This window comes from Nyctereutes procyonoides, unplaced genomic scaffold (genome assembly GCF_905146905.1).
Source record: "Nyctereutes procyonoides isolate TBG_1078 unplaced genomic scaffold, NYPRO_anot_genome, whole genome shotgun sequence".
NCBI classification, from domain to species: Eukaryota; Metazoa; Chordata; class Mammalia; order Carnivora; family Canidae; genus Nyctereutes; species Nyctereutes procyonoides.
Window position 1 is genome coordinate 33,852,243 of NW_026575043.1, and position 8,913 is coordinate 33,861,155.

The following is an 8,913-nucleotide window of genomic DNA, read 5'->3' on the forward strand; positions in this document are numbered from 1 at the left end:
GCCAAGAATTTAATAAACATGGATGTAAGTAAGATATTGGAATTAGAATTCAAAACAATAATTATAAAGATACTAGTTGAGCTTGAAAAAAGAACTAAAATATATTCAGGCTGAAATTTAAAAATGGTATTACTGAGATGCAATAAAAAATGGACGCTTGCCACCCCTGGGTGGCTCAGTGGTTGAGCACTTGCATTCAGCTAGATAGTGATCCTGGGGTCCTGGGATCTAGTCCCACATTGGGCTCTCCACAGGGAGCCCCCTTCTCCCTCTGCCTATGTGTCTGCCCATGTCTCTCCTGAATAAATAAATGAAATATATATATTTTTAAGTGGAAACTTAACCATTATGATAGAGACCAAAGAGAGAGTCAGTGAGATAGAAAATAAAATGATGCAGTATAAAGAAGTTGAGAAAAGGAGAGACAAACAACCAGTGGATTGTGAGGGCAGAATTTGATAGTTCAACAAGAGCATAAAGCAAGACAATATTAGAATAATTGGGGTCTGAGAGGAAGGGCAAAGAGAGAGAGGGCCATAAAGTATATTTAAACAAATTATAGCTAAAGCGTTCCCCTAATCTGGGTAAGGAAACAGGATTCAAGACCAGGAGGCACAGAGAACCCCCCTCAAAATTAATAAAAATAGTTTGACACCTCAATATGTAATAGTGATTTTTGCAAATTTCAAAGATAAAGAGAAAATCCTGAGAGCTGCACAGGACAAGAGGTCCTTAACCTACAAGAGTAGAAACATTAGACTGGTATCAGACCTATCCACAAAAATCCAGAAAGGGCTAGTATGGTATATTCAAGGTGCTAAATGAGAAAAATAAGCAGCCAGGAATACTTTATCCAGCAAGACTGTCATTCTTTTTTTTTTTATATACTAGCTGTGTAACTTTATTTTTTTTAAAGATGTATTTATTTATGAGAGAGAGAGAGAGAGAGAGAGAGAGACAGGAGTAGGGAGAAGCAGGCTCCATGCCAGGAGCCCGACACAGGACTTGATCCCGGGACTCCAGGATCACGCCCTGGGCCAAAGGCAGGCGCCAAACCCTGAGCCACCCAGGGATCCCCAAGACTGTCATTCTGAATGGAAGGAGAGATAAAGAGCTTCCAGGCCAAACAGAAACTAAAAGAATTTGTGATCACTACACCAGCCCTGCAGGAAATATTAAAAGGGATCCTTTAAGTGAAAAGAGAGCCCAAAAGTAACATAGACCAGAAAGGAACAGAAAATCTACAGAAACGTTGACTTTACAGGTAATACAGTGGCACTAAATTCATAACTTTCTATTGTTACTCTGAAGGTAAATGAGTTAAATGCCCCAATAAAAAGACACAAGGTATCAGATTAAGAAAAAAAAAAGCGGGAGGAGGGGCAAGATGGTGGAAGAGTAGGGTCCCCAAACCACCTGTCCCCAAAAAATTACCTAGATAACCTTCAAACCATCCTGAAAATCTACGAATTCGGCCTGAGACTTAAAGGGAGACCAGCTGGAACGCTACAGTGAGAAGAGTTCGCGCTTCTATCAAGGTAGGAAGACGGGGAAAAAGAAATAAAGAAACAAAAGGCCTCCGAGGGGGAGGGGCCCCACGAGGAGCCGGGCTGAGGCCGGGGCGAGGGTCCCCAGGACAGGAGAGCCCCGTCCCGGAGGAGCAGGAGCTGCACCAACCTTCCCGGGGGAAAGGGGCTCGCAGGGAGTTAGAGCAGGACCCAGGAGGGCGGGGATGCCCTCGGGCTCCCGGGGACACTAACAGACACCTGCGCCCCTGGAGAGTGCGCCGAGCTCCCTAAGGGCTGCAGCGCGCACGGCGGGACCCGGAGCAGCTCGGAGGGGCTCGGGCGGCGGCTCCGCGGAGGGGGCTGCGGGGCGGGAGCGCGAATCCACCAGCGCAGGCCCCGGAGCACAGGGCGCCGGGACACAGCCCAGGATCCGGCCTCCCCCGGGACAGGCAGAGGCCGGGAGGGCCCAGGACAGCGAGGACGCTCCTGCCTCGAGCTGAGCAGATCAGCGGCCCCGCCCCGGAGCCTCCAGGCCCTGCAGACGGAGAGCCCCGTAGTTCCTGCGGAGGCTGAATCCAGGCTTCCAGAGTTGCCATAGCCACTGGGGCTGTTCCTCCTGGGGCCTCACGGGGTCAACAACCCCCGCTGAGCCCTGCAGCAGGCAGGGGCAGAGCAGCTCCCCCAAGTGCTAACACCTGAAAATCAGCACAGCAGGCCCCTCCCCCAGAAGACCAGCTGGACGGACAAGTTCCAGGGGAAGTCAAGGGACTTAAAGTCTACAGAATCAGCAGATACTCCCCCGTGTTTTTTTTTTTCTTTTTTCTTTTCTTTTTGATTTCTGATTGCTTCCCCCACCCCCCCTTTTTTCCACCTTTCTTTCTTTTTCTTTCTCTTTTTCTTCTCTTTTTTTCCTTTTTTTTTTCTTTTTCTTTTTTCTTTTTCTCTTTTCTTTCCTTCTCTCTCTTTCTCTCCTTTTCCCAATACACCTTGTTTTTGGCCACTCTGCACTGAGCAAAATGACTAGAAGGAAAACCTCACCTCAAAAGAAAGAATCAGAAACAGCCCTCTCTCCCACAGAGTTACAAAATCTGGATTACAATTTAATGTCAGAAAGCCAATTCAGAAGCACTATTATACAGGTACTGGTGGCTCTAGAAAAAAGCATTAAGGACTCACGAGACTTCATGACTGCAGAATTTAGATCCAATCAGGCAGAAATTAAAAATCAATTGAATGAGATGCAATCCAAACTAGAAGTCCTAACGACGAGGGTTAACGAGGTGGAAGAACGAGTGAGTGACATAGAAGACAAGTTAATGGCAAAGAGGGAAACTGAGGAAAAAAGAGACAGACAATTAAGGGACCATGAAGACAGATTAAGGGAAATAAATGACAGCCTGAGGAAGAAAAACCTACGTTTAATTGGGGTTCCCGAGGGCGCCGAAAGGGACAGAGGGCCAGAATATGTATTTGAACAAATCCTAGCTGAAAACTTTCCCAATCTGGGAAGGGAAACAGGCATTCAGATCCAGGAAATAGAGAGATCCCCCCCTAAAATCAATAAAAACCGTTCAACACCTCGACATCTAATAGTGAAGCTTGCAAATTCCAAAGATAAAGAAAAGATCCTTAAAGCAGCAAGAGACAAGAAGTCCTTGACTTTCATGGGGAGGAATATTAGGGTAACAGCAGACCTCTCCACAGAGACGTGGCAGGCCAGAAAGGGCTGGCAGGATATATTCAGGGTCCTAAATGAGAAGAACATGCAACCAAGAATACTTTATCCAGCAAGGCTCTCATTCAAAATGGAAGGAGAGATAAAGAGCTTCCAAGACAGGCAGGAACTGAAAGAATATGTGACCTCCAAACCAGCTCTGCAAGACATTTTAAGGGGGACTCTTAAAATTCCCCTTTAAGAAGAAGTTCAGTGGAACAATCCACAAAAACAAGGACTAAATAGATATCATGATGACACTAAACTCATTTCTGTCAATAGTAACTCTGACCGTGAACGGGCTTAATGAACCCATCAAAAGGCGCAGGGTTTCAGACTGGATAAAAAAGCAGGACCCATCTATTTGCTGTCTACAAGAGACTCATTTTAGACAAAAGCACACCTACAACCTGAAAATAAAAGGTTGGAGAACCATTTACCATTCAAATGGTTCTCAAAATATACCCTAAAAACTATAGAACACTTCTGAAAGAAATTGAGGAAGACACAAAGAGATGGAAAAATATTCCATGCTCATGGATTGGCAGAATTAATATTGTGAAAATGTCAATGTTACCCAGGGCAATTTACACGTATAATGCAATCCCTATCAAAATACCATGGACTTTCTTCAGAGACTTAGAACAAATTATTTTAAGATTTGTGTGGAATCAGAAAAGACCCCGAACAGCCAGGGGAATTTTAAAAAAAAGAAAACCATATCTGGGGGCATCACAATGCCAGATTTCAGGTTGTACTACAAAGCTGTGGTCATCAAGACAGTGTGGTACTGGCACAAAAACAGACACATAGATCAATGGAACAGAATAGAGAACCCAGAAGTGGACCCTGAACTTTATGGTCAACTAATATTCGATAAAGGAGGAAAGACGATCCACTGGAAGAAAGACCGTCTGTTCAATAAATGGTGCTGGGAAAATTGGACATCCACATGCAGAAGAATGAAACTAGACCACTCTCTTGCACCATACACAAAGATAAACTCAAAATGGATGAAAGATATAAATGTGAGACAGTAACTCTTGCAAGATACATCCACGAAAGCAAAAGAAACAAAAGCAAAAATGAACTATTGGGACTTCATCAAGATAAGAAGCTTTTGCACAGCAAAGGATACAGTCAACAAAACTCAAAGACAACCTACAGAATGGGAGAAGATATTTGCAAATAACATATCAGATAAAGGGCTAGTTTCCAAAATCTATAAAGAACTTATTAAACTCAACAGCAAAGAAACAAACAATCCAATCATGAAATGGGCAAAAGACATGAAGAGAAATCTCACAGAGGAAGACATAGACATGGCCAACATGCACATGAGAAAATGCTCTGCATCACTTGCCATTAGGGAAATACAAATCAAAACCACAATGAGATACCACCTCACACCAGTGAGAATGGGGAAAATTAACAAGGCAGGAAACCACAAATGTTGGAGAGGATGCGGAGAAAAGGGAACCCTCTTACACTGTTGGTGGGAATGTGAACTGGTGCAGCCACTCTGGAAAACTGTGTGGAGGTTCCTCAAAGAATTAAAAATAGACCTGCCCTACGACCCAGCAATTGCACTGTTAGGGATTTACCCCAAAGATTCAGATGCAATGAAACGCCGGGACACCTGCACCCCGATGTTTCTAGCAGCCATGTCTACAATAGCCAAACTGTGGAGGGAGCCTCTGTGTCCATCGAAGGATGAATGGATAAAGAAGATGTGGTTTATGTATACAATGGAATATTACTCAGCCATTAGAAACAACAAATACCCACCATTTGCTTCAATGTGGATGGAACTGGAGGGTATTATGCTGAGTGAAGTAAGTCAATCGGAGAAGGACAAACAGTGTATGTTCTCATTCATTTGGGGAATATGAATAATAGTGAAAGGGAATATAAGGGAAGGGAGAAGAAATGTGTGAGAAATATCAGAAAGGGAGACAGAACATAGAGACTTCTAACTCTGGGAAATGAACTAGGGGTGGTGGAGGGGGAGGAGGGCAGGGGGTGGGGGTGAATGGGTGACGGGAACTGAGGGGGACACTTGACGGGATGAGCACTGGGTGTTATTCTGTATGTTGGTAAATTGAACACCAATAAAAATTAATTTATAAGAAAAAAGAAAAAAAAAAGCAAGACTCAAGACTCACCAATATGCTGTCTGTAAGAGACTCATTTTAGTTTAAAAAATATTTTATTTATTTATTTTTGACAGAGAGGGAGCACAAACAGATTGAGAGGGAGAGGGAGCAACAAAGGAAGAGGGAGATGCAGACTTCTGCTGTGTGGGAAGCCCAGATGTAGGGCTTTCTCCAAGGACCCTGGTATCACAACCTGAGCTGAAGGCAGACGCTTAACCAATTGAGACACCCAGACACCCTAAGAGACTCATTTTAGGCATGAAAATACCTGAAGATTGAAAGTGAGAGATGAAGAACCATTTATCATGCTAAGGGATATCAAATAAAGCTGTGGTAGCAATTCTTATATCACACAAATTGGATTTTAAATCAAAGACTATTATTTGCAAAGTATATATCAGATAAAGAACTAGTATGAAATATCCAAAAGACCTTATAAAACTCAACAGCTCCTTCCAAAAATAATCCAGTCAAGAATTGGGCAGAAGGCATGACAGACATTTCGTCAAAGAAGACCTACATGTGGCCAACAGACACATGAAAAAAATGCTCCACCTCACTTGCCATCAGGGAAATACATTTCAAAGCCACAATGAGAATACCAGTGAGAATACCAGTGAGAATGGGTAAAATTAACAAATCAGGAAATGACAGATGCTGATGAGGATGTGGATAAAGGGGAACCCTCCTACACTGTTGGTGGGAATGCAAACTGCAGCAGCCACTGTGGAAAACAGTGTGGAGTTTCCTCAAGAAGTTGAAAATACAGCCGCCCAATGACCCAGCAATTGAGCTACTAGGTATTTACCCCAAAGATACAAATGTAGTGATATGAAGGGGCACCTGCACCCCAATGTTTATAGCAGCAATGACCACAATAGCTAAACTACAGAAAGAGCTTCAATGTCCATTGACAGATAAAGAAGATGGATAAAGAAGATGTATCATATTTATGTGTGTGTGTGTGTATGTGTGTGTATATAATGAAATATTACTCAGCTTTCAGAAAAATGAAATCTTACCATTTGCAATGAAGTGGATATAACTAGAGGATATTATGCTCAGTGAAAATGGTCAACTAGAGAAAGATAGTTATCATATGATCTCACTCATGTGGAATTTTAGAAACAAAACAGGATCATAGGGGCAGAGAGGAAAAAATAAGTAAGATGAAATGAGAGAGGGAGACAAACCATAAGAGACTCTTAATTACAAGAAACAAACTGAGGGTTGCTGGAAGGGAGATGGGCGAGGGGATGGTGTCACTAGGGGATGGGCATGAAGGAGGGCATATGATGTAATGAGTACTGAGTGTTATATCCAACTGATGAATCACAAAACTCTACCTCTGAAACTAATAATACACTATATGTAATTTAATAGAATTAAAATAAATAAATAAATAAATAAATAAATAAATAAATAAATAAATAAAGTTTTAAAAAATAATTTGGGGATATAAGAAAGGAAGCAAACAAGTTCTCTCAAGAAACAGAATATATTATGAATTAATTTCCCAATATCTCTAATCTTAGAGGAGTTCTGATGGCTGAAGGATCATTATAAAATCAAATTAAAAAGAAAGAAAAAAAGAACAACTCTAGCTACTGTGTTCTCTAAGACATGTATCTACTATTCCCTAGACTCAGTCCATCACTATGGTGATAAATAAACATTTTCCCTCTCTCTGTCTTTCTGCCCACCAACTATTCATTTAGCTAAGATGTTTGCTATTTAATTTTTTCTTATCATTTATAAAAAATTAGTTCAAGTCTTCAGGTACATGATTATTTTCTCAATTTATTTTAATTAAAAGATTTTAACACACTCAATATTCATCTCATTATAGTATGTTATCCTTGATTTTTTTTGTGTGTTCCATGTAGCAGTCAGTAACTCAGGCTCGCTTCCTGGATGTGGAGTCCACTCACTCAACACACAATTGAAATCTTAATTTTGTTTTTTGTTTTGTTTTGATTTTTCCATAGGATCGCATTTTCTTTTTCTCTTTTTTTTTTTTTAATTAGGTTTTGGTTATCATGGTCACTGAGAAGCTATAACCATTTCTTTTACTGTTTCCTTAAGAGAGAAGACATTTATTTCCCATATTATATTCTTTAGATATTTCAGTTAGATACTCTATTTGTAAAATATCGGCAATGATCAGACAATCGGATGTAGGCAGTAAGTTCATTTTATGCACTACTGATTATAATAAATATTCCCTTTACTCTTCTCTATATAACACCTTGGTTGGGGGGTGTAGTGGGAGCTACAACACTTGTTTACTTGTTTATATTTTCCCAGTGTGACTGAACTCAAAGTCACCAAAAAATAAATAAATAAATAATGAATAAATAAATGTAATAAAATATCTGTGAATAGCAAATGAAAGACATTCTAGTCCAGTTCTGTTGCTTGTTGAATTTTAGTACCAAATTTATGAGAAAAAAAAATGTATTACAGAACTGTTCAGATCATGGAGTGGTTCTCATGTACTTGAAGCAGGAAATGAAATTACTATCTCCATTTTACAGATGAAGAAACCAATATAGAAAAATTAATTAAATTATCTTCATCATGCACACAGTATAGACTGTAGAGCCAATCTTCAAACTCAGGCAATCTGGCTCCACTGACCTATTCTATGGAGGGTCTATGTCTCTCCAGCCATTTCAATTTCTCTGTTTTTCCTGGTTGTTTCTTTATCACGTTCCTCAAGAGATCCATTTATGGTCCAGGAAGTCAACACTCTTACCTTTCACTATGCCCATGAAAGTGATTTAGGATATGACCACATACAAGACAACACTTACTGAATTTTACATAACAACTGATTATCATTTAGCACAAACAATAGTTTGGGTTTCATTTCCATTTAAGTACACAGATATCTAGGTTTGATTTTCAAATTTTTCTATGAACGTATAGACATGTAGGTTATGATTTGGAAGGTAAAGAAGAAATATAGTGATACAAAACAATCCCATAACTGAATATTAATGTGGGAGAATTAGAGGGTCAGCTTTTGCATATTCTAAAAATCATGAGGAAAAATCAGATGCTCATGCAACGATATAGGCCTACAGTCCTGTTCCTACTTTTATGCTATCAAGAAACTTCTATGCCATTCCATTTCTTTCTATTCAAAATACTAATAAGCGTACACACAAACCCACACACAAAGAACCTACAAAATATGTATACATTTTGCCACACAATAGCTCTCATTGATTTGAAATGTAATACTTATGTATTTGGACTCTCTAAACTTTGGATTTCTAGGTCTTGTTTAAGAGGTTATCAGTATTTTTTTTAGGTTATCAGTATTTTATGGAAGGTAATATACTGTTTAAATTTTTATACTGATACAATTAATCTCTAAATTTTAGAACATATTGCCTTCAAATACCATCATTGTTAAGCTCCTGCTATTGCAGAATGACAACACATAACTTTTTAAGAAAAAGCATGTTATTATGGAAAATACATGGAAATAAGTTTGGGTTCTCACCTTTTATCCTAATACTGCCAC